The sequence below is a fragment of the Topomyia yanbarensis genome, chromosome 2, assembly GCF_030247195.1.
Source record: "Topomyia yanbarensis strain Yona2022 chromosome 2, ASM3024719v1, whole genome shotgun sequence".
NCBI lineage: Eukaryota > Metazoa > Arthropoda > Insecta > Diptera > Culicidae > Topomyia > Topomyia yanbarensis.
Window position 1 is genome coordinate 44,214,190 of NC_080671.1, and position 27,092 is coordinate 44,241,281.

A 27,092-nucleotide genomic window follows, 5' to 3' on the forward strand; every position below is an offset into this window, starting at 1 on the left:
ATTAAAAATTAGCGAAAATTAGTGCAAACTTCATCGCTTGTTTTCTTAGATTCATAAAAATGTAAATGGGACAGACCAGCTCCAAGGGTAGTAAAGCAGGCCACCTTCTTCAAGTTTTAGCAGGCAACATGAAGTAAGCAGATCAATCATCTTCGAGAAGGCAACTCCATGCTATAGCGTGAAACTTAAACTCTTCTCGGTGCTGGGTGAAATTCCAATTAATAAAATGTTACCGGTGTCCAACCTAAGCCCACCCAATCCTGGTTGAACTGTTGAGCCACTTAAGATTTTTGGTGTTCTACGAACTCATTGATTGATCTCAATGTTCTAAGATCGGCGGCTGCTTTGGCTTTGTGTCAGCACTATCTCAAACTGTTATATTTGGTGGTCTCACAGGCGAAAAATGTTCATCTTTACCATGAATCTCATTTGCATGTAGTTTTTACGAGCAATAACAGATATTCTCACCATGGGATTGACAGAGTCGCACTCCTCCTGAGCCAAGATAGCATAATTGTTGGTTGTGGTGAGCGGTGTGGCTCTCTTTAGTAATTCAACAAAGGAATGCTTAGAGCGTCTTTTACGAGAAGGCTTAAGATTCTCCGGGTGCTGATTCTACGCGAGTCATGGTAATAGATCATGCGAATTTTTCCCACAATTGGAACACTTTTCTGCATCCCTAATGTAAGAGCCATCCTAACCATTCTCTGCGCAGTTGCAATACCGGGCCTTATTGCTACAATTGCTATTTGCTTGTGGTATTTAGTTCAATGCATGGCGCGCAGCACAAATAGCGCAACAGGCAGAGAAACCTTGTCGAACAAAACGTAATTAGACAAAGAAGCCTCACTAAATGCCCCTGAAAGATTACCATTTTAAATATTTGCCCTGTGGAGCAAGAGATATTTTTAACAGCCAACTCGAATAGGTGAACACACCATCGATTCCAACCTTGTGAGCGGGCATTTTGACGCGGTAGTCCTTCGTAAAAGACGTAACGTTATTTGCTTTCTTTAGACAGAATATCACAATTCTGAGCGTATCTGGGTGTACCTTCGGTTACATTTTTCTGCATCAGTTTCTTTCAAAATCTTTGGATTACTTATTTGATTATCATTGATCCGAAAGAGACCAGATATGGTTCGACTGAGTTTAAAGCGCATGATTTTAAACAAGAAGTCGGAGTTTTTGATGACGCATTTGATCTGAGTTGAGTTAGCTGATTTATTTTTAAACGCACTCGAGAAGTGTTTCGCGGTCAAGTTACAGATGGCGCTGGGAGTGTTAGACGTTTCATTTGCGAGAAACATGCTGAAAAGAAGACCATCTTCTTAACGTTTCTTGTTTACTAAAGATAGGAACTGTTTTGAATTTCGTTTTAGATTGGATTGGGTTACGCGTTTGATTTAAGTTTTGCCCTTTGAATTGTTGACTTAAAAATTTGCAAGAATAACTTCCTCGGTCGGCTGTTTGGAATTGTAATAGCTATAATCTATGGAAAGAGTACATCACTTTCGATGACTGTTGTCCAGAGTTCAAACACAAGAAAAACATGCCATAAAATATATTCATTTTATGATCGCATTGCCTGCTTGTGCCGAACGAATTGTATCCTGTACTCTACATAATCTGAATCAAACTAATGCCACTGTATCTGTACCTTCCCAGTTAAATCTGCAGATTCTGGCAACACTTGATGAAGCTGCAACGGAACAGCATACGAGATTGGACTGGACAGAATCGACCGACCGACTGGCGGACCCATAAACACGATTAATTTTTGTCATTTATTTGCATTCCTCTTTCCGCTGATGGTCCACTTTTTCCTTCCACTGGACGAAACCCTGCATCCAGATACAGAACAGATTTAGTTCGGGATATGCATCTCCCTTGTTTTATGAGTTTTTATCTTTCCTCCGGTGGAGGGGACGTAGGTAGGCACTGATTCCACTCGAATCCACTTTCGTCGTGGGTAAGTTTTGCAAACAACAGTATGATTGCGAAGCGAGGGTGGTTTCATTTGTAACTTGCATCCCCATTATTTCTCTCTACCGTATCCAGCCTCACATTTATCGTTAAGATGGATAATTTGGCTCTTCACCAAATTTTTAGCTATATTAGATTTCACTTCCTGTCCGACTTACAGAATTGATTGTCATTGAACCCTATTTCTAAATATAGAACTCCTTAATGCCTTCTGTCCATACACTGCATCAAAAGCCAAGTTGAATAAAACAGATTATTGTCAAAAATCGTCTGCCTGTCAATGCATATATTCACTAGATTTGTCCCATTCCATATGCATAACTGAACACATAAAATGCTAAATACATTGTTAATCATTATCCTCATCTTGCATTACTGCACAGTGGCATGGCTACGGACGGCGCTGCAGTTCGCTTCAGTTGACTCATCATTTCTCGCTTTCAAAAGCTCCTCCTGTGCATACATTATTCAGTGGCAGGCGGGCATCGCGCTGTTCGGGGAGATGCACAGAGATACGAAATGTTCAATGCCCGGACGAGTGAGCAATCTTCTACATACACTACCTACACCCCCGCCCCGCTTCGTATGCCTATACGGTAATATGGACGGGATATGTTGGATGCATTTGTTGCACACTGCACTATTTATCATTGCCACCGCCCGTACTGTTTTCTTATCAAATTTGTGTCACTGATAGATGCAATTCATCATACATCTTGACTGGGTGGGACACACAACAGCCTAGGATAAGACGTCTCGAATGGGGGGTGGGATTGTTCGGCTGGTGGTGGATTTGTTTGTGTGTTGGTGCTTTCGAATTCAAATTAGGGTAATGCATAGACGGGCTCTTAGACACTCATCTTGGCTTTAACCTATTTAGCACCCAGTGCACAGAGTTTTCTCTTTTGCCAAAGAACTTGCAATCGATAATTATGATTTATGCTAAAATCGTTTGCATTGGGTCAACGGCATCTTCGAAGGATTTGATTAACCCTAGAACGTTGCACTTGCGTGTTCCACCCTAGAACGTTGCACTGGGGTACAAATGTACCCCACGCGATTGATCGCAATTTTCGCAGGTAAAAATGCAAACAAAAGAAATGTGTAATACACCATTTTCTTCGCCTTTTAATTGCGAAAACAACTGTGTAAGTGAAAGTACGTAATTGATTGAATCAGTGATACATAAATTAGTTTGAACAAAATAAAAAGTGACTTTTTTCACAAAAATTACTAAAATTTAGCGAATTTTTAACCGATTTGAAAAAAATCAAATGATTCTAAAAGTTGAAAGAATACTACGGTATAAAATGGAATTTCGATATTGTTGAAGAACTGCAATTATTTTGAAGAACGAAAGATTAAAAATTGGGTTTTGGAAAATACCACGAAATGGGGTGGAAATTGAAATGAAAAAATATTTCTGACCAATAATATATTGGTAACACGCAATGTTACTGTTACAGCTGTTATTGTGCGCAAATTATACTTGCGAGCCATTGCTTTGAAAAACTATAAAAAATTAACAATAAAACAATAAAAATCAGCAAAAATGAGAACGATTTTTTGTTAAATTAAATTAAATTAATTGAATAAACGATTAAAACGATTATATAATACTAATTGTTACTACCGTAGTAAAACAACCAATATTTAAACTGATGTTGTCACAAACAACATTTCCACTGACCGCACGAATCCCGACGAAACACTAACGGCAACCGTACACTGGGGTACAAATGTACCCTACGTCAACTTTGACACCTGCTTCCACGAAGGCTATAAGCAAACTGGCTATACCACATTTTCCTACTCTTACTAGGAACTCTAAATTGAATTATGGTTAGAGTCCCAGGTCGGTAAATGCGGAATTCTCGTTTTTACACGGCCCTAAAGAAGGCGTGGGGTAAATTTGTACCCCAATGCAACATTCTAAGGTTAATATTATATGCATACATATGATTTTAACGTTTAATTCCTTTATATTTTCCAAATTTTATTTTCAGCAAATATAATGTTTTCCGCAATGTGGTAAAGCCAACTTTCGAACAATTTCGGTGCATTCTGAAGTATTTATCTACAATACTTTTAACGTATCTGCGAACTACAAAAGAGGTCGTGCATAAATGACGTAGCATTTTTTGGCGAATTACGACCCCTCCCCCCTCGTAGAATTTGTCACAATATTTTAACCTTCCACTTGTAAATGACGGAGCAGTTTGTTCTTATTAATTAAAAATTCGTCTCCACGTTCGCCTTGCCATCCCTCGTGTGATGAATTACCTTAATTGTAAACAGCTTCACCGCACAGCCACTTACCGTTCCAATAAGGCAAATGTGGGAGGTCTCATCAATAGGATGCTTGCAATAAAATCTCAGAAAAATGTTTACATTGCGGAGATAATTCGCATGAGCTCCTTGCATGCAGGGTCGTGGCGTGTGGTTGGCTAGGTTGGCCCCGCTTTGATCAAAATGATCTGCTTTGTAAAGTGAGTAAGGTTAAGTCATTAAATAAGTCAGGATAAGTTTTCCATTTCCAGATATAAACTAAATTATTGTTCTAAAATCGAATTGGAAATAAGTGTCAAGTGGAGAAAGGAATAAAGAACGAACGTGTTTGAGAACTCTCCCCACCATAAGCACATCCTCACGACTCTGCAAACTTGCGACCGGGTCTTATTACTACAATGGCCCTGTTGCGTCTCGCAAGTAGTTCAACACAAAATCATCAGACCTTTGCCATGCACAATAGACGGTTTCGATCTCTGGCATTCCAATATTGTTAGTGCACGTATGATACACACATACCGTAAACGCAGTGAAGACATCCAGCCAGTTATGTATCGATTAATTATAAATTAAATCAGTTGCGATAAATATAGTGAACCATGAGAAACAGGTTTTTCCGTTTCGTGAACATCAGCTCCTGTGCGGATAGTACCGAATCGCCTCCCTAGCCCTAGACAAAACAAGTTTGAAGCGACATACAAATTTGTCATGCCCTGTGCGATTGAAACAGCCAAGCCAACGAGTAGATCCACGCAAAATCATCGCATCGGTAATCACACCGACGATCTCTACTTTGTGAGCGGGTATGTAGATAGGGTAGTTCTATATAAACGATGTGTCATCAGTAATGTAATTTGCTGCTTTCCATAGGATACCACAATTCTAAGCTTGAGTGAACTTTCGATATACTTGTTGACGAATCAGGGTCGACACCTATATTATCATCAGCAAAAATTGAGAAGTATTGGAATTTTTAATTTAGAGTCTTTTACCGAATCTGTTCTTTCAAACTTTGTTATTTTGATCGGGGCTCGTCTAGCTGTTCGCATGAATTACCGACGTTGCAAACAATAGGGTTATATAGTTACCTATTGTAGAAACAAGGCACGGAGCGGAAAATGCCGAGAGAATCGTGAAAAGTTTTCCTTATGTGGAGAGCAGAGCTCGAAAAAATTGACATTCCCATATGAATACGAATGAAAATTACTTTCAGTGCATATATTTTTACCATCCATAGTTTTTCTTATCCCGCCGCGATATATATTTTGAACGAAGACGCTTCATGCGTTCATTCTTTCATTTCTCCAGAGTTTCATAAAAGTCATTCACTGAACGCAAAGTTGCCAAATCATTCATTCATGCGCCAGGTTAAGTTGTTGGCAGAACTTCATTCATTCAATTCATTCTCGTCTTGGTGAACTGAACGTTGTGAAAAAATTCAACCTCTTCCACGTTTAGTGATATTTTCCGATTTGGATATCTACAAACGAAAATGGCTGAAGGAAATTCTTCGACAAAGAAAGATGTGAAAAATCGAAATGGCAGAAAACGGTCAAATGTTGAAATTGGTGAAGAATTTGTTAGTCGAGACGGAGAAAAAGCATTTTGCAAGATCGATATCAAGAGCGGCTGTACATACGTGCAGGTTAAATATGATATTGGAAACTTCATTCGCCATTTTCGTTCTCAACACGCAGAGAAGGCTCATGAAGTTGGCCTGCTAAAGGATTTTGATTTATCTGCGAAAAAGCCCAGGGTTATTGCAAAACGTCCTTTTGCCATCGATAAACCGTTGCTTTTAGATTCCGCGATTAAAATGGTGTCATACCACCAGTTGCCGCTATCGTGTTTCGAATGGGAAGGAATTCGGCAGATTTTCGAACCCTTAGGAGCTGCAGTTGGATGCAAGATTAATTCAACTAATATAAGGATGCACATGCGGAACGTCGCGGAGAGAATCAGGGATCTTTTGAAGGAAGAAATGCAAAATCGATTAGTTTCAGTAAAAATAGATTCGGTATCTCGTTTTCATCGACATATCCTCGGCATCAACGCACAGTACGTGATCAGAAACAAAGTTGTTGTGAGAACTCTGGGTAGGACTTTTACTAAACTGTAGCATTTTACTTTAACTCGGATTTTGCTTTTCAGCTATGATTGAAGTGAAGGAAAGCCAAACTGCTAGTTTTCTGAAAGGAAAAATAATAGATACATTGCTCAGTTTCGGAGTCACAATAGAACAGATCTTCTCTATAACATCCGATAACGGTGCTAACATGTTAGCGGCTGTTCGGTTGTTGAAATCAGAATTGGAGCAGACATTGTTAGCGGATTTGGATGAAGATGATGACAATACAGAACAACTTGACCTTACAGATGAGCTTTGTACCGAATTTAACGAACGATTGAATCTCATTCGATGTGCTGTGCATTCACTTCAATTGGCTATTTTGGACGTGGTAAAAAAAGTAATGAATCAGTGAAAAACCTATTTTAATCCACCTAGCGGTGCAATTGTGCCTTTCTCAATCATGAATCACGAGAATGTGTGCGTTGTTTATATTCATTAAAAACTTTTAAATGCATATATTACATTTTATTATTATGCATCACATGACAACTATATACAGGAAAATAAATCATTATTCGAGTTCTAAAATTTTGAAAAAGAAAAAACAGCCATGGTAATATTGAACTGAAAAAAGGTGCGAAATCGGCAGTCCCAAAAAGTCGATTTTTATAAAAAAAAAATTTCGAGATAACATAAAATCTCGACGTTTCATGCATTTTAAAGATGTTTGGCATCAAAAATACGAATTCGATTTCTGAAATTTCATGGGGTCCCCCCTTTGAAAAAAAAATTAGAGTTCCGACTTATATGGGAATTTCATATGTGACCGGACGATTTAGTCTATATTTCCGGACCCATATAAGCGATCCGTACGAAATTTTATAGACATCTGTGGGGATATTATAGCTATCATTTGGGACTAAGTTTGTGAAAATCGGCCAAACCATTTCCGGGAAACTGATGTGAGTTCGCAAATTTTGAAAGATGGCCGCTTTTCCCGGGCACTTCCGGAACCATCTATGGTGGTCAATGTAATCAACGAAAGTTTGGTTGGCCGTCAGTGACCTAGAACAGCAAATTTAAGTTGTTTGAGAGACATTTTAGCGAAATTTTTACCTTTTTTGCTTTCATCGGAGTATCGGTTTGAATCACAATTTGCTATGTGATCGCACGCCACAGCCTGTAACTCCGGAACCGGAAATCGGATCGGGATGAAATTAAATAGCCATTTACGGGGACGCAATACCTTTCATTTGAGACCAAGTTTAGCCGAATCGGTCTAGCCATCTCCGAGAAACCGATGTGACTGTTATTCTGAATTTAGATTCTTCCGCCGGGGCTTCCGGAACCGATGATGGTGGCCAATGTGGCCAAATAGACTTTGAATGGATGTTAGTGACCTAATACTACAAATCGAAGCAGTTGTGGTCATATTTTGGAAAAATTTTCACCTTTATACATTCATTGCAGAATTTATTAAAATCGACATTTTCTGCGTGTTCGTACTCATCACCCTGTAATTCCGGAACCGGAAGTCGGATCCATTAGAAATTCAATAGCAGCCTATGGGAACATTGCACCTTTCATTTGAGACTAAGTTTGTCAAAATCGGTTCAGCCATCTCTGAGAAAAATGAGTGACATTTTTGGTCACATACACACACACATACGCACATACACACACATACATACATACACACATACATACACACACAGACATTTGCCGAACTCGACGAACTGAATCGAATGGTATATGTCACTCGGCCCTCCGTTAAAAAGTCGGTTTTCAGAGCAATTGCAATACCTTTCTATTGAGAAAGGCAAAAGGTAACTGATGTGGCAAAAAAATGTAAGCTAACCAGGTACAAGACGCACTTTGAATTCCGGAACGCCCACTATCCACCTGTTTGGTGCCAAACTCGGTGGGGTGGGATATTTAAAATGCTCGAAAGTTTTAAAATTCAAAAAGAATTCTTCGTTGAGCTTTCTGGACAGTTCCCAGAACTTGGTAAGTTTTCGTTCAGAATGTTTTACCTCTTAAGTCACCTTTCGAGTTCCGAGGAAAGTTTTTCTTAATCTACAAATGTTTTTGATTTCTAGATCTTTCATGTAGCTGGGAATTTATAGAGAAATATGTAGATGCATTCAAGCCTGTATAGATCTGTACAAAAAATATGCAAGCTACTCATGTTTCACTGCCAGATTTTTACATGGGCTGGTTGTTGGCTATCAGTGAGGTACAGAAAATTGAAAACAATACTTTTGTGCCGGAACTGGTAGAAGCGTTGACAAACCGGCTGAATAACCTCCGAGACTCCCGGGCATTCAAAATGGCGTTATATTTGGATCCCAGGTTCAACTATTTGGGATCAAAAATATTCACGGGCGATGAGAAGGACCAGGTTCAGGTACGTTCATACAAGCATTCCTATGATAATGATGATTATTATTATTATTGATTATGATTCTATACTGCAGGAATATTTGGTTGATACTTGGAACCGAATTTCTGAACTTGATCCATGTCCAAGCTCAAGTCGAACGACTGAACCAGTAACAGAGACTAGAAATGATGACTTCGATAAATTTCTGACCGACTTGTTCGGAGGTTCGGCGCCAGCGGAATCTAGCTCTGATCGGTCCACTTTTTTACAACAGCTAAAAGCTCTGGAAGTGGAACCAAGGCAGAACCACGGCTATGACTCATTTCAGCATTGGCTAAACCGAAGTCAAACACATCCGGAACTTTACAGAGTAGCAATGGTAGTATTGGCTGTTCCGTCGAACCAAGTTTCTGTAGAAAGAGCTTTCAGTGCCTTTGGACTGGTTTTGTCTAACCGGCGAACTGGACTTGCAGAAGACACTCTTGCTAACATACTACTTGTTAAACTGAATAGAGAGTTGTTCGACAAAGTCATGCCAAATTTGTACAACTGGAAAGAACCAGAATCATTCTAAATGATTTCATTTGACATACTATGTATATATTTCAGCTGAATGTTTTATGCATTTCGCTAGTTTGTTTTATATTTAGTTTTTTTTTAATTTTATTATGATGTATATATTTTAGAATTTAATTTTCTTTCGTTGATAACATTCGCCTGTTTCCATATTATTCGTTTTTCCTCATTACCACAAATATTAAAAAATAAGATTTTCTATTACAAATAATTACGATATTTGAAATAAAAATTAAGATGCAAATACGCTACAGAGATGCTTTCAATGAAAAGAAAATACTGTTAAAAATAATCCTCCCGAATACTACGTAGAAATGAAAAGTGAATTTTGGATTTCGTATGTGACTAAATATTTGCATTTTGAACTATTCTAATTTGGCAGGTACTTGACCATTGCTAACCAGACGATCATTTTTTTTTTTTTTATTATTCATTTCGTTTATTTGATAGGCACAAATGCGTTAGCTTGGCGGTGCCAAATTCTTTTGTTTTTACATTTTATATATTTTAAAACTAGGAGGTTACAATGTTGAAATATTTTTTTAAAAAAGAAAAATTTTACAGCTATCTTAAGACTAGAAATAAGATTCTATATACAAGAGAGGGGGCGAAAGATTTTTTTTATGAAAAAATTTTAAAACAAGGAATTCAATAGTAATAATTTTTAGGAAATATTTACAGTTATCTTAAAACTAACAATATAGTTTGGTACACAAAAGGGGGAACAAATATTTATGAGAAAATTCGCAGGTGTTTTAAGACTAGGGATACAATTCTATTTACAAGATGGGGGACAATAGTTTTAACAAAGAGGTAAAATTACAACTATCTTAAAACTAGGAATACAGAATACAAATTTGAACTTTTTTAGCGGAGACTTATGCTTGGTCAAGATATTCAGAGGGGGCTGTAGAAGCAGTTGTATCAAGGACAGGGGAGAGAAAGCGTAGATGGTGACCACGAGAGAAGAGCAAAACTTGCAACTTTCGCTCAAACGGGAGATCAGCGAAAGATTACCGCCTCAGTCTAGTAGGTCGGATTGGCAGATGGTATTCTTCGGACCCGCGGGGAATCCTTCAAAAGTCATCGGATCTCGAGTCGCTCTCGCTTCAGTTTCCGTAGTGGTAAGTGCGACGGCGGTTACATAGTTGCAGTCTGGAGCTGATCGGTCCCACAAGGCAAGAGAAAGCTTCTAAAACGAGAAATAAAAAGAGAGGGGCTAAATTGGGATATTTGTCGTTTTTATGAAAGTATAAATAAGGGACATATAGGGGAAATCACGATTTGCCAGTATATCTCGGACTGGGACATTAGGTGGTCTACCTCGGGCCCGAAGGGAATCCTTTAACTGAGACCTGGCGTCCAAGTACCCGGCGCATACCCAGACAACGTGCTCGATGTCGTGATAGCCCTCGTCACAAGCGCACAGACTACTCTCCGCAAGCCCAATACGCCGCAGATGCGCATCCAAGGTGTAGTGGTTGGACATAAGTCGAGACATTACACGAATAAAATCCCGACCCACATCCATCCCCCTGAACCAAGGCTTCGTTGATACCTTTGGGATAATGGAATGTAGCCATCGTCCAAGTTCACCATTGCTCCACGAGGTTTGCCAACTGTTGAGTGTCCTCTGACGACAAATACTAAAAAATTCGTTGAAGCAGATTGGTCTTTCGTATATGTCACCATTTAATGCGCCCACCTTTGCTAATGAGTCGGCCTTTTCATTGCCCGGGATAGAGCAATGAGAGGGGACCCAAACAAAGGTAATTTGATAAGATTTTTCAGATAACGTACACAAGGACTCCCGTATCTTCCCCAGGAAATATGGGAATTGCTTTTTGGGCTTCATCGCACGAAGAGCCTCGATGGAGCTGAGGCTGTCCGAAATGATGAAGTAGTGATCTGTGGGCAGAGTGTCGATGATCCCAAGGGTGTACTGAATTGCAGCTAACTCTGCGACGTAAACTGAAGCGGGATCATTGAGCTTGAATGAAGCGGTGATAGTATTGTTGAAGATACCGAAGCCAGTGGACCCATCGAGATTTGATCCGTCAGTGTAGAACATTTTGTCACAGTCGACTTCTCGGAATTTATTATAAAATATATTGGGGATCACTTGCGGGCGTATATGGTCCGGGATTCCACGAATCTCTTCCTTCATGGATGTGTCGAAGAATACAGTAGAATCAGAAGTATCTAGGAAACGAACACGGCTGGGAGTATATGAAGAAGGATTAATGCTCTGTGCCATGTAGTCGAAGTACAAGGCCATAAATCGGGTTTGAGAATTAAGCTCAACGAGCCTCTCGAAGTTTTCAATCACCAACGGGTTCAGAATGTCGCATCGGATGAGCAATCGATATGAGAGTTCCCAAAATCGATTTTTTAGCGGAAGAACGCCCGCCAGCACTTCGAGACTCATCGTATGGGTCGAGTGCATGCAACCCAAGGCAATGCGCAAGCAACGATACTGGATTCTCTCCAGTTTGATGAAGTGTATGTTCGCAGCGGAGCGGAAACAGAAACACCCGTACTCCATCACCGACAATATCGTTGTTTGGTATAACCTGATCAGGTCTCCTGGGTGAGCACCCCACCATGTTCCAGTTATTGTTCGGAGAAAATTGATCCTTTGTTGGCATTTCTGTTTCAGATACCTAATGTGACATCCCCAGGTACCTTTAGAGTCGAACCAGACCCCGAGATATTTAAATGTGAAAACCTGGTTGATCGTTGCACCCATTAATAGAAGCTGGAGTTGCGCCGGCTCACGCTTCCTAGAAAAAACAACCAACTCAGTTTTCTCCGTGGAGAACTCAATACCCAGCTGAAGAGCCCAAGCAGACAAATTGTCCAAGGTATTTTGTAATGGTCCTTGCAAATCGGCAGCTTTGGGCCCTGTAACAGAGACCACGCCGTCGTCTGCAAGTTGCCTTAGCGTGCATGAATTGGCAAGACAATCGTCAATGTCATTCACGTAGAAATTGTAGAGCAGGGGACTTAGACATGAGCCCTGGGGAAGACCCATGTAGCTAAATCGCGATGTTGTTAAATCGCCATGCGAAAAGTGCATGTGCTTTTCAGACAACAGGTTTAGCAAAAAGTTATTTAAAATTGGTGAAAGACCATGCTGGTGCAGCTTTTCTGACAGAATGTTGATAGAAACTGAGTCAAAAGCCCCCTTAATATCCAAGAAGACTGATGCCATCTGCTCTTTGTTAGCATAGGCCATTTGGATTTCTGTAGAAAGCAACGCAAGGCAATCGTTCGTCCCTTTGCCTTTGCGGAAGCCAAATTGTGTATCTGACAGTAAGCCATTTGCTTCAACCCAATTGTCGAGGCGAAACAAGATCATTTTCTCGAACAACTTCCGAATACAGGACAGCATTGCAATCGGCCGATATGAGTTGTGGTCGGAGGCTGGTTTTCCTGGTTTTTGGATGGCGATGACCTTCACTTGCCTCCAGTCATGAGGGACAATGTTACCCTCAAGAAACTTGTTAAATAAATTCAACAAGCGCCTTTTTGCAGTGTCAGGTAGATTCTTCAGCAAGTTGAATTTGATTCTGTCTAACCCTGGGGCGTTATTGTTGCATGATAAGAGAGCAAGTGAGAACTCCACCATCGAAAACGGTGTTTCGTTCGCGGTATCGTGAGGAGACGCGGCGCGGTACGTTTTCTGTACCGGGACAGAGTCCGGACAGATCTTCTTGGCGAAAGCAAATATCCAACGGTTTGAATATTCCACGTTCTCGTTGGTACTATTACGGTTACGCATACGTCGAGCCGTACCCCAAAGAGTGCTCATCGCTGTTTCTCTCGTTAACCCGTCGACGAACCGGCGCCAATAACTACGTTTTTTGGCTTTCATTAGACTCTTCATTCGCCTTTCTAACGACGCGTACTGTAGATAGCTAGCGGGTAACCCGTCTTCCCGGAAGGCCTTATATGCAGTGGACTTTTCCGCGTACAGCTCTGAGCACTCTTTATCCCACCACGGGGTGGGAGACCGTCCATGGGTATTCGCGCTGGGTACTGGTTTAGTCTGAGCTTGATTCGCACTGTCGAGAATCAAGCCAGCCAAAAACCTGTACTCTTCCTCCGGAGAAAGTTCTTGAGTGGATTCGATTTTAACGGATATCGCGGTCGCGTAACTCTTCCAATCAATGTTCCGTGTGAGGTCATACGATACATTGATTGTTTCCGATGGTCTTGAACCGTTAGCAATTGAAATCACGATAGGCAAATGGTCGCTACCGTGGGGATCAGGGATCACCTTCCACATGCAATCTAACTGTAGCGAAGTCGAGCATAGAGATAAATCCAACGCGCTTGCGCGTGCTGGTGGTGTAGGAATCCGCGTCATTTCTCCCGTGTTTAAGATGGTCATGTTGAAATTATCGCAAAGATCTTGGATTAATGTTGATCTATTATCATCATGAAGACAGCCCCATACCGTACCGTGCGAGTTAAAGTCTCCCAGAACTAGCCGCGGTGACGGTAAGGATTCCGTGATATTACAAAGCGTTCGGTGCCCTACCGAGGCTCTAGGAGGAATGTAGATGGAAGCAATGCAAAGGTCTTTACCTTTGATTAAAACTTGACAAGCGACAATTTCAATGCCTGGTGTCGAAGGGAGGTTAATTCGGTTGAAAGAATAGCACTTTTTGATCCCCAAAAGTACTCCTCCATAGGGGTTTTCTCGATCCAGACGTATTATATTAAAGTCGTGGAAGTTGAGATTTATATCGGAAGTTAACCAAGTTTCACATAATGCGAAAGCATCACATTTTAAACTATTTAGTAAAAATTTAAAGGAATCGATTTTCGGGAGGATACTTCTGCTGTTCCACTGTAGAACAGTGATCGAATCGGTGACCTCGTTCGATGACTTAGCCATCGAAGGATACGATCGCTGCAAGGAGGGGCCATTTAGCAGTCAACTGCTTCAAAAATGTTTGCACTATAGAGAAAACGTATCAGAAGGCTTTTAAGAGGATCAGTAACATTGAAAGCTGTGAAAATTAAGTCCACTATGTCAGAAAATTTCATTAGTCCGCTACTGGACTGAGTATCTGTTTGAAAAAAGGGGACACTTGGGGTTTTTGGTGTCCCTGGAAGTGGTGGGTACTCCTTGTTAGAATTAATATTTCCAAGTCCTGGAGCAAATTGCTTCGGCTTTTGTGCATCACTTCCGTTGGATTTATTGATTGCGGTTGGCGCACTCTGAGTGGACGACACCTTGGCACCCTTACGAGGCAATGTAGGGGAGGCTAGATTTCTCCTCTTCCTGGATTCCCCTGGGTTAACCAATGATGTTCCCTCTTGTGGGTCGTCAGATTCTTGCTCAACGCCAGCCAAAAGAGCAAAGGAATTTTCGGAAGGGACAGATGGCGAAGCATTCTTTAGCATTTCTGCATAAGAGTGCCTCGAGCGATCCTTAAGGGAGCGCTTAATTTTATCCCCGCGCTGCTTGTACGCCGGGCATGATTTAAGAGCATGCGGAGGGCCCCCGCAGTAAATACACTTCTCAGTTTCTCCACCGCAAGCGTCATCCTCATGCTCTCCCTCGCATTTGCCGCACCGTTTTTTATTGCCACAATAAGTGGCTGTGTGGCCCAGTTGCTTGCAATTGCTGCAGTTCATTACCCGCGGTACAAATAGGCGAACAGGTAGGCGAACCTTATCCAGGAGGACATAGTTGGGAAGAGCAGATCCGGAGAAAGTCACCCGAATCGAGTCTGACGGAGAATAAGTTGTCTTATCATCTTCAGTTTTTGCGGAATACAATTGCTTGCATTCCAGAATTTTCACCTTTTGAAGTGAAGGGTCCTTAAAGCAGCCAACCCCGTACTTCAACAGGTCTTCGGACTTTAGACCCGGTTCGGCGACGACCCCATCGATCTCCACAACTCTACAAGGCACATACACTTTGAATTGCTTCGTAAAACGCTCGCTGCGAGCAATCTGGTTTGCCTGGTCGAGGTCATTTACTATAACGCGTATCTTATTAGCTCGAACACGTGTTATCTGAGCCACGGACGGGTAGTTGGCAGTCAGCTCCCGTGAGATTTCTAGAATATTGGGCGATTTCGTGTTGGGCCGGAAATACACCACCCAGGGTCCAGTCGAACTGGCTGGGTATGTTTTAATACGGGGAGGACTGGGGGAATCAGGGGAGGGAGTAATTTCGGGTTTATCCGGTATATCCATGGGAATATCATTCCCATCCAATGTTACTTCGCCCTCGGCCATTTAGGCACGAGGATAACACGTGGTGTAAACGAGAGATGAAACTTATATTCAGGGGAAAGGGCAGAAGTAGAGACCGATCGGGGAAAGGGAAATGAAAGAAAAAAAAAATACTTAGCTTATATAGCGGCGATTCCGGCTATTCTGGTATTCACTTCACCAGCCTGGGCACCGGCGAACAAAGACTGCCTCGAACAATGGTTGACCTTCACTGACAATTTATTCTTGTTCACTTTATGCACAGCACCAGAAAACGAACTGCTTCGATCGAGAGCTCGGAGGGTTATATGCAGACGATCATTGCGGTAATACCCTTCGGCAGGAGTACAATGCTATTAGCGCGAGGTATTTTTAGGCCGCTGATGTTGGCGCGTTTTAGAATTGAATCAAAATTGCAAAAAAATTCGTCTATACCCAATCCTTCTCAATTATAGAAGAATATCAAAATTGATTATTTTTACATGAAATAACATGAAACACACGTTTTTCTACGGTACACATAAATGGGAGCAGAATCAAGTAGTAGAAGTAGAAGTAGAAAAATGAACAAAAATCAATCTTTGATTAATATCATCGTGGCAATTGAGACGGCGGAAAAACGTACAATACATTGAAACAACTTCAATCGAAAAGTAACGTTAATCACTCTTGTGATGTTATCATCGTTTCTGCCATTACTAGTCCCATACCGACTTAGCTCGTTTAAGTTTGGGTTTAATATGTCTGCCTCTTTTTCACACTAACCCGGTGTAGCATAACTATGCAAAACGAAACCATGTGAGTAAGAAGTCGACTTATTACAACTAATTTTAACCGTAGTGTAGTTGGTGTTAAATCAACGTGCTGCACAGGCAAACACGACGTATAAGTATAAGAAAAAAGATTTAAGATTTACGCTATTCTTTCTTATCAGTATGACGTATCACGTCAACGGTACTATTATTGATAGTCGAATGGAAAATCTTTGCTGGTCTTTAGACGGAAACTAAAGTATCTTTTCTCAAACTGATCTGATCATAAAAATGGTTACTTACTCTGATATTTTATTCTGAGCTTATTTGGAATTGCAATAATATGTTAATATATTCAGATCCAATAAAATATGCATTTAGTTGTAGTTTTCGAAATCTTGTAGCTGAAATTAAAACGGGATCGTTAATATATTATTGAAGTTTTTTATTATGCACCTGATTCTTTTTTCTAAAAATTCCAAGTGATTCATCCATTTTCGGGTGAGCAGCTATGCTATGCCATGCCTAAAAGCTTGAACAGGTTGGCATAATAATAATACCAGCTTGAGATTGAAATGGGATCAGCGCTTAGAGTTGGAAATCAGACCGGCTATCAATTCTTGGGATCCACAAGCTTGACGAAAAAAATGCTTGTTGGATCTTTTCGGTTTCACTAAATCTGAATGTCAAAATCAAACTAAGCCTACTGATTGTGATAATAAATTCAACGTTTCATGTTAAATATATTAGATAATAACTTCACTCCGAGGCATTGGTGTACTTAAAGATGGAATAAAGAAGGGCTAGGTGAAAACGGTATTGCGTCAGAATCGATCCTTGCATTACCATTTTCTAGACTTCACATAAGAATTTAATCTGGCACTAACCGCTAATCGTTTGAGCCCTCTGAATGTAGCACTATTTCCACTTCTCCGTGCCGTCTACGTGGTAGAAGACAGCCGCAATTTGTCCATGCAACACTTTGATTTATTGAAAACATTTCAATGGCCATTCTTATCAGACCGTGTTACGGTAATGACACGGTTTGATGGAAATGCTTCCAGGGAAATACATTCAACAAATTGGAAATAGTGCATAATTCGTGCAATGTCCATCATTTTTGAAACATATTTCCTGCAGGTGCGGCCGTGTTCCATCCCGTACATGGAGCTACGTGGATAGCGATTTTATAAACAAAAAAATCAAGGATTGTGATGGTAATAGCACCAAATACTTGTATTGTATTGTATTGTATATGTATTTCATAGCACTTCAAAGCCACAAAGTCGGACATCGAAATATTTTCATTCCAATATATATGAAAACAAAAATTTACTCTATCGATTACGGAAATCATTGAACATTATTTTCATTCACCACAATTCAATCTAGATGAAATGATCTTTGGCGTTGTTTCACATTCACTGCATGCAGAAACGAATGAATGTAGAAGGCAACAAAAACAAAAAAAAAGTTCATTTACTGGAAACGTGCGATATGAATAGGTAAACTAGAGTTTATTTCAATCCCAACAGGGAAGGCAGTTGGTGAATGAAATGTTGTCTCAATCAAGATGTATTTTAGCAATTGAATGTGAGGTTTCTGGACTCTGGTGGAGAGACTCCGCATGAACTGTCGACATATCTCACATATAAATTAGACGGGGAAACATTGAAGCATTTTTTGAGGTCCACTCCAAAGAAAAATGCTAAAGAGGGCTACGCTACCGGCCAGGACTGATTTCTATGCTCACTAAAGAGCGAGATTCTGACAAGTCCATTGAAGGAACATTCTGTAATGTACCTATAAATTATTTCCTCTCCTGAGCTTCCTCGTAAACGCTTGAAAGTATCCCTTGATGGGGGCTGTTACAAAACCGAAGTGAGTGCGTCACTCGTATTATTTTCCTAAGTTTTGCACAATGTATTTGCATTATAGAAAACCTGGTTAACTTTCGACGTAGATCTTCAAAAATTTTAACATTATTTGTCAGAGCCGCACAAACACTATGTAGGAGCGTTTTGAGGATCAAAATGTTCTATTATTTCAATCGATTTGGCCTTTGTTCGGTACCAGATATTGAAATTGTCGCTTGTCAAATCCGAAAAGATTGTTTTCATACTCATCGCACCACAGATGATTCTAGGTAACTTCCACGGTATGCCATGGACTTGTCTTCACGATGATAATCGATCTATCTTAATACCCATATGGACTACGATGGAAATGACACGAACGCCAACTACACCAGCTCAGCCTAGCGCGTTAGATTTATCATTGTACTCGACCTCGCTACATTTAGTGTGCCCATGGATTCAAAGTGTTACGCGTCCACTATATCCGAAACAATTGAATCAAAACAAGAAATTCCTCCGGTGGAAGCGTACGACGTTTTGACTGGCTTGATTCAGACAAAACGAAAAATCAAATATTAGTTTGAGTTCTTTTATATTGCTTCATTCCTGGTAATGAGGAGGCGGACACTTAGGCATTAGAAGGAGATATTTGTGAAAGATCACATAGCTTCAACGAATTTTTCAGTATATCTTGTCAGAGGACTTTTGAAAATTTATCAAATTTCGTGGTGCAATGAAATTTTTGGAATCCGAAAGGAATTGGCAAACCTTGGTTAAAGGGGATGGATGAAGGTCGTAAATTCTTTTGGGTGGTATATCGGGTTATGTCCAATCATGGTACGTTGAATGTACATCTTCGGAGTATTGGAGTCGGAGAGAACCGTCTCTGCACTTGTGGTGACGGTTATCACAACATTAAACATGTTGTCTGGTCGTGCGCCTAGTGTTCTAGTGCCAGTTATCAGATCCTGTCTTTCATACACATATTTTAAACCCCCGATAGATATCCGAATTTAGTTATCTCTTCTCTTTTGGTTGACATGCTAACAGCTACCTGGAAATCTGACCCAAGAGTTCCCAGCGGATCCAAGGAGGCCAGTCGGCGATCCGGTTCATGATACTCGGACAAAGATTTTCTGTTTGTCAAAAATCTAAAGTTTAACATGAAGTTTTTGTTCATCGAGAATTTCAGACGCATGCATTTTATACGCGAGACACTACGTGGTTAATTTCAGGTTGTGTTTTGTTCCAAACTTTCGAGTTGGTAATTCCTCCTGTTACCGATTATCTGGTACGGCTCTCTTAGCCCTCGAGGATTGTTCTCCGAGACCCAGAAGGGGAATCAGTCTAAACCCCAAGCTACTGGTCAGACCAACGGCAGCCGGCGGGGCGGGCGCGAAAGGCCTCTTTTGGGTCCTCGAGTCCCAGGGTCGTTAAAGAGGTGGTGGGGAGGCGTTCGGACTTTGTTAATAACGAGATTCGGGGGTTAGTTTTAAACGTTCTATTACTCACTCTCAAACTCCAGATGACGATGACTTTATTGGTTAATTGTTGGGCACGTGACGGTGTTGAAATTGGTCGATGTAGCTTTGGTCCTTGTAGCGATGGCCACCGTAGCACGCGGCGGTGCAATGTGAGGGCCTACGCTGGGTGGCGGATGGTTGCTGCGAATCACGACCACGAGGCGAACGGGTTCCTCCAGAGGCACCAATACCGGGTAAGTTGACGACTCCCGGGACACAATCTAGCGCGGTCCGCAGACCACCTCGTCCTTGGCGATTAGCAGATGGAAGTTTTGGCGAAATTCGCCACCGGGATCTGCGACGACGGTCTCCTTTACTTGTTAGCCGTTCTGGCACAGGGCACGATTACGGCGAGAAGTCTCTTTGTCCGGTCTTGGCTAAACTTCACAATTACCAGTGAAGTGACCGGGGCATTCAGCCTATCTAGCCGTCCTGAATATGCACTTAGCGCAAAACTTTGACTCGGTTGGTAAAACGATGCGTTCACTTCCACGGTCTAGATACAAGAGAACTACGTCTCGTTTTCTTGGCTCCAACTAGGCTTTCGATCCTCTCCTTTCAGTCCTGTTCCCCAACCAGCATCCGGTCCACTCGTCTAATTTTCCTCTCATATCATCTCACTCCCCGAAAGCCACCTGTTGGGGTTTTTAATTTTGCTTCCCACTGGTTTGCATCGCCGCGAGCAAATAGGGTTCTAAAACCTCATCCCTACTCCCGCGCATACCAAAGCGTTGAAAATTGCTATTTTGTTTTCTTGCAATAATTTTGGTAAATTGTAACACTTCATGGTTACAATCCGCCTGTGGTTGGTGAGAAAAAGAGATATTCATACAATATTTCTTTTTCAATCAAACATGCTCACTTACACATTGCAAATCGAACTGGTGCATTCACTCATCGTGTGGTCTTATCGAATAAACGCACGTATGGACCGATTTTGTATAAACATTTCTTCCAGGACAAACTTTCCGAACACTTATTATATCTACAACTTTTTTCGAAATAATGACGATAAATCACATGCATTCAAGAAAATAATGGCTTATCCTATGGGTTTTGAACTTAACGCAAAAAAAATTACCTAACACTACAAAATTTCCACTCAAACCTAATATAATACCTAACTATTTACACACGCAACGCACGCGACGCGACGGCGATTCTAATTTGCGAGACCGATCCGAATTTGCCAACGGTTTAGTTGTAACTAAGGATATCGATCGAGTCTGAATTTCTGCCTACCTACTTTGATCTTCGTTCTACGATCGAACGCGAGACGATCTTTTCAAACTCAGACGATGAATTTTATTACCTGTAACAAACTGCTCGAATTCAGAATTTTCGAACCATACTCTATTTCTTCGGTTTCCCTATCAAATCGTACCTACGAAAGTATTTAGTGGAGTTCGGTTATTGATCCGATTTCAGTGAGTGATCGTTTGTCGAACCCGTCGGTTCATGATCCACGCACATGAATAATTTTGGGAAGGTGCACCTATTATTACTCGGATCTGTTGTCGCCGTTTGGACAGTTCGCGATATGTACCGATGGAAATTATGCTGCTTTTGGACAAAAAGAGCCATAAATGGACTGCGATACCAGTGGGAGCTAGATTTCATTAGATCGGTAAGTATCCTATTTGATCATTAGCGACGCGAAACGACCATGAGCTTCTACTGAATCCTTTGTTCTTTCAGGTCTGACCAGAGACTAGGAACGATGGGTTTTACTGGAGCTATGGCCGCCAACCTTTTACTATTCTATTGTTGGAATTTATTTAAGCTGGTTTGATTAAATTTGCGGGCCAGACACCTATGTTTCGGCCAGAAGAATCAACCAGCTCGTATGACGAAGAGCCATGTTTTTTCAGCACAGTGCATGGTAGGTATTGACTTCCTAACTTAGCATTGTAGTGCTCACTGGCACTCGATTGCTTCATGTTGCGCTTGTATACTTTATCTCCCACATTCAAGGGCTTTGCTGCCTTACAATGGCGCAAATTGTAATTCCGGCTTGACGCATCATATGCTTTTTTGAGGTTTTTTGATACGAGATCAAATATTCTCGGATTATATTCTTTAATTCGATTCATTCTTGCTTCCAATGACTGTTCATCGTCGGTTTGGAAACGATGATAGTCTTCCCCATCCACCATTACTTCGTGTCCCTTCGCTACGAAGAAAGGTGAATAGCCAGTCGCCGAATGGACGGTTGAGTTTATGACTCGTTCTATCTGGGACAGTTTAGTGTCCCACGACCTTTGATCTTCCCGAGCATAAGATCGGATGGCCGTATTTATCGACCGGTTGACACGTTCCACAGGGTTAGCTTGGGAGTGGTAGCGGGACGTAAGCCAGTGCTTCACTCCAAAGCTTTCGAGGAACGCGCCAAATTCTTTCGATGTGAATGTACTGGCGTTGTCGGATAGCAAGATTGAAGGGACCGAATTACGGAAAAACCATTGATCGCGCAAAACGGTTTTAAGAGAAGAGACTGAGATGCTCGGAAACCCATGTATTTGTGTCCACTTACTAAATAGGTCCATCACTACGAGGATATACTGCTTACCAGACCTCGTTCTTGGCAAAGGACCAATGTAATCAATGGCTATTATGTGCCAAGGCTGGTTGGAAGTGCGCATATCACCCATTAATGGAACCGTGGGAACATTAGATGGTTTAATTTCCTTGCACACTGTGCACTTTTGCACGTGTGATCGGGCGTCGTTTGTTAGTCGGGGCCAATAATACTTTTGACGTATTTGGCTTATAGTTTTGTCGGTTCCAACGTGCATTGCATCATCGTGAGCAGACACAATAATTTGTTTTCTGGATTCAGGCGATGGAACAATTTTCCAATTAAATCGGTGATCAGATGGATCGTTAGAGAAAACAAATTTCATTAATTGTTTCTCCTGTATTCTAAAGTCAGGGTAATCTTCAGGGGAATCTTCCACCTTTCTTTTTAAAGTGTTGTACCAAGACGAATCTGATCTCAGCGAGATTGCAGCCACACTTCGGGACAATGCGTCTGGCACTACATTCTCCTTTCCCCGACGGTGAAGGATAGTGAGGTCAAATTGTTGTAGTGTCAAACTCCAGCGACTTAATCGCGACGATGTCTTCCATTTGGTCCGCATAATAAATGTTAACGCAGATGAATCCGTCACCAACGAGAAGTGGCTTCCCTCAACATAACCCCGAAAATGCTCGATTGAAAGAAGGGCCGCTAATCCTTCCTTCTCTGTTGCATGGTAGCTACGTTCGGGAGTGGTCAGTTTTTTTGAATAATATTCTATCACATGCTCCCGACCATCTATTTTCTGGGTTAAAATACCCGCTATAGCCTGATCGCTTGCATCGGTATGAATAATAAATTCGTGATCGAAGTTAGCACTTGCGAGGATTGGAGTGGTTATGAGCTTTTCTTTGATATTTTGAAAAGATTCCTCCGCTTCCGAATTCCATTTCAGATTCTTCGTTTTCGATTTCAGAAGCTCTGAAAGGGGGGCGGTGATGTGACTATAATCGGCGATAAAGCGCCGATAATAGTTTGACATGCCGAGAAACCGGCGAAGCTTTGTTATGGTGGTGGGTCGCTCATATTCCACGATTGGCCTGATCTTATCCGGGTTAATTTGTAAACCACTGGAAGACAGGATATATCCCAGGAATGGGATTTTCTCCACGCAAAAGTGCGATTTTTCCAATTTTACTGACAGATTGGCATCTCGTAAACGCCTTGCAACCTCATTGAGCAGACGAATGTGTTCTTCAAACGTCTCCGAGACTATGATGATATCATCTAAGTACACGAAGACGTTTGGTTCCAGTACACCTTGCCCCAGCACTCGATTCATTAATCGGGCCAGCGTGGCCGGACTGTTGATGAGGCCGAATGGAAGCCTGGTGAACTGGAACATCCCTTTCCCCTGAACGCTGAATGCACAATATTTTCGTGAGCCACGCGACAGTGGAATCTGAAGAAAAGCTTCTGTCAAATCGATTGTGCTGAGGTAACGGGCTCGTGGCAAACGACCGAGGATGCGTCCAGGGTGGGGTAAGGGATAAGCATCACGAATCGTCCGCTCATTAAGTTTGCGAGCGTCAAGGCATAATCTGATGTCCCCCGAACTTTTCGAATGGGGACTATATTCAAGGACCATTCCGAATTAGACTCCTCAATGATTCCACGGGCCTGTAGGCGATCTATTTCTGCGAAAAGGCCGGCCTGAATTTTAGGAGCGATTGGGTAAGGATATTGTCTGACTGGTTTAGTCTTTTGAAATTCGTCTCCGAGAATAATCTCGTGCTCGACTAGGGGTGTAGTATCTAAATTTTTATGAGAAGCCACCTTGAAGGTCAGCTTTACTTGTTCTAAAATTTTCTGCTGGGCTTCCGTCAAGATTGGGGTTTCCACCGTCTTTGGATGACGACTAGTGGAGAGAGGAGATATTGCAAATGTGGAGACTATCGGTCGAATTCCATAGACTCGCCAAAAGTCGATTCCACATATGCAATCGATTGCTAAACCAGGGACATAAAGTGTTGGTATCACTCGAGTTTTACCCTGGAAGGAATATGGTACCAATGCTTCCCCGGCTATTTCCAATGTGTCCCCGCTGGCTGTGACCAATTCTATGGGTTCGGCAGGATGCCGCAGACGAACGCTGGAAAATTGATTATATATTGTGGAATTGATGATGGTCCTGTGGCTTCCACTATCTAGAAGTGCACATACAGGAACACCAAAAATGGATATTTTTACATGCGGTCGATCGTCTTCCCCATCCGGTGAGGTAAGAGTGATCTTATTGACTTGAGGCTGTCGGGTTTCCTGTTGAGTGTCATCAGATCGAGGCTCATAGCGGTGGGCCAGGTCTGAGATTAGGTTTTGGAAATTTTTATTTATTGGCGCTTGGTAAGAATCCTGCGACTTTAGGACTCCCTTATTGGGTTTTTTGAACAATACGGACAGCTTTTGTACTCTACTCCAGGAAATGCACAAATTTGGCAAAATAGTCGTCTCGGAAGGGGACATTCACCGGTTTCATGTTCGTCTCTGCAGTTGAAACACTCCCCATGTGGGGGTGGGCGATAATTGCTCACGAGTTTTGTGAATGGATCCCTCGACCTTCGAGAATCACTTTTAGGTGGTTGTTGATCTACTTTTGATTTAGGTTGTTCGCTCGGTTTTGATTCTGATTTGGGTTGTTTCGAGGTGTAGTTTGACTTAGAGTTCTTGTCGTTTTTGGCGTTTTGATTAGTTCTCCCAGCCTGATGGTGTTTGTTGGAGAACACTCGTGTGTTCTGTGGACTAACTCTTCCATTACTAAGTGCACAAGTTTCCTTTTTCGGATTACCGAAAACTCTCGCAAAGGCAGATGAATCTGCTGCATCGAGATCGTGGCCAAGATTAACCAGCGTTTGTATGGAGGTAATTCGTTTTCCCACTAACAACTTACGATAATCAAACCTCAAATTCATCTTAAGTACTTCCATCTTGTCCAACTCAGACATGGGTTGACTCATGCTACGGAAAAGCTTTTCCATGTGCAAATAATATTGCTGGAAAGTTTCATTCCGTTGTTGGCGGTATTGGTAGATTTTTACTCTTAATACTGCGTCTAGATCGGGGTGGCGGAATGCCCTTTGCAATTCCTCAACCAGATGGTTCCAATCTCTCAGTCGGTTTTGGCTTCTAGTTGCCGTGTACCAACTGAGGGCAGGTCCATCAAATAGATGAATTGCGGAATCAAATAAGTCCTCTTCTGAAACATGTTCTGAGAGAGCCATCTGATTCACATTTTCAAGGAACTCGTTCATCCCAAGTCCTTGGTCATCGGCTTTGTATTTTTGAATCTTCCACTGCGATACTGGGATTACTTTCCGAGGGTGGAAGGCAGACAGGCGTCGTTCTCCCTGATGAAAATTATGATATTCAGAGGACATCGGCCGAGACGTCTGAGTTCCAGAAACGGGTTGGTGCGAACGATAGAAGGCTGTATTTGGGAAGTTCCAATGCTCCGGCACTGGTAGAGTTTCGGACTCTGACCACCGGGGGTACTGCATGGCTTCAAAAGTTCTTCTTGAATCTACCGCACTAGTGTTCGGGTGGGATGAATGACTATAAGACGACAATACGGGGATAGCCTCTGGAATTGTTGCAGAAGGTACGGCGAAGGTGATTGTCGGCTCTGTTCGAATCGGTTCGACAGTCGAATGCGTACCGAGACAAAAATCTGACAAAAAGGGATTTGTTGTATTGAACGGATGGTTACTGGTAACGGGCGCCAGTGATACGGGTGTTTGAGTAACCAGTGCGGTGCCAGAGGATTCGTGAATCGCAAGGGCCGGGAATGGTATGCTTTGACTGATGGCCGCTGTTACATACGTTGAAGACCTGGAAACTGGTCGTGTAACAGTAGCCGGAACACTAATATCGTTTCGATAGTATTTACTGGAAGTCAATACAGGGTCGACAAGTATGGCCGAAATATCAAACTCGCTTGATGCACCCGACTCTCGGGTTTGAAGTTCCGTTTTTATCTCTCGTAGTTCCAGCGTCAAATCTTTAAAAAGATCTGCAACATCTTTCATCGCGAATGTAAAGTCATGCTTCGTCACATACCTTGACTTGGCACGCTTAGGTTTCGTGCCAGTGCAGGGCGCTGACTGAGGTGTTTTCAGTGACGGCGCCCCCAGTTGAGATTCATTCCCACTTGAGGGAGACGAATCGTCGTCGGTGACAAAGCCATTCTCGTTCCCAAAATGCTCTGAGAATAAGGCAATCACGTCTTGAAAAGTCTCACTGCACTTCGAAATTAACTCTTCACTACAACGGTTTTTAATTAATGCCAGACGGTGACCTAAATGGAGTAATCTAGCTTTACAGAAATCGCTGTTCTTGTCTCTAGTTTCTAGTGTACGCTTTATATCTCGAAATTTTGTCAAACAATAATCAAGATCCATCTCTGGATCGTGATCAAAATTCAGAATAAGTTCATGACCCTCCCTCTCTTGTTTTAGAATTTCGCTCAATCGGCGTCGACGTTTATACCGGGACTCGTCATCGGCGATCACGGTATTTCGAAGAAGCAGCTCATAGTCCAGCTCACCGGGTTCGAGATGGTCAACGCGCAGGGTACGGTACAAGGAGCAGAAGGACTCTTCGGAAAATCGCGGCATTGTAATGATTTAGTCACGTGTTAAGTTCGAGAATATGGACTGAAGAAGGAACGATTTATACCGCACACAAATAAAAATGGCGTTCTTTATCAAAACTTCAGGTATAGTCCGATAAGTCTTAATAGCATGTAATTTACTTTACACCTCAAAAGGTTCGCGAACAATACCGAAAGTGTTCGTGCCGTTTCGCCTAAGAATATCTCTACTTTATCAGCCTATAATGTGCTTTCC

At 41.8% G+C, this 27,092-nt stretch overlaps 1 pseudogene; it reads left to right on the forward strand.

Moving 5' to 3' along the window:
* The first annotated feature begins 6,428 nt into the window (after positions 1–6,428).
* LOC131679448 (uncharacterized) lies at positions 6,429–9,303 on the forward strand (annotated as a pseudogene).
* Positions 9,304–27,092: the final 17,789 nt, after the last annotated feature.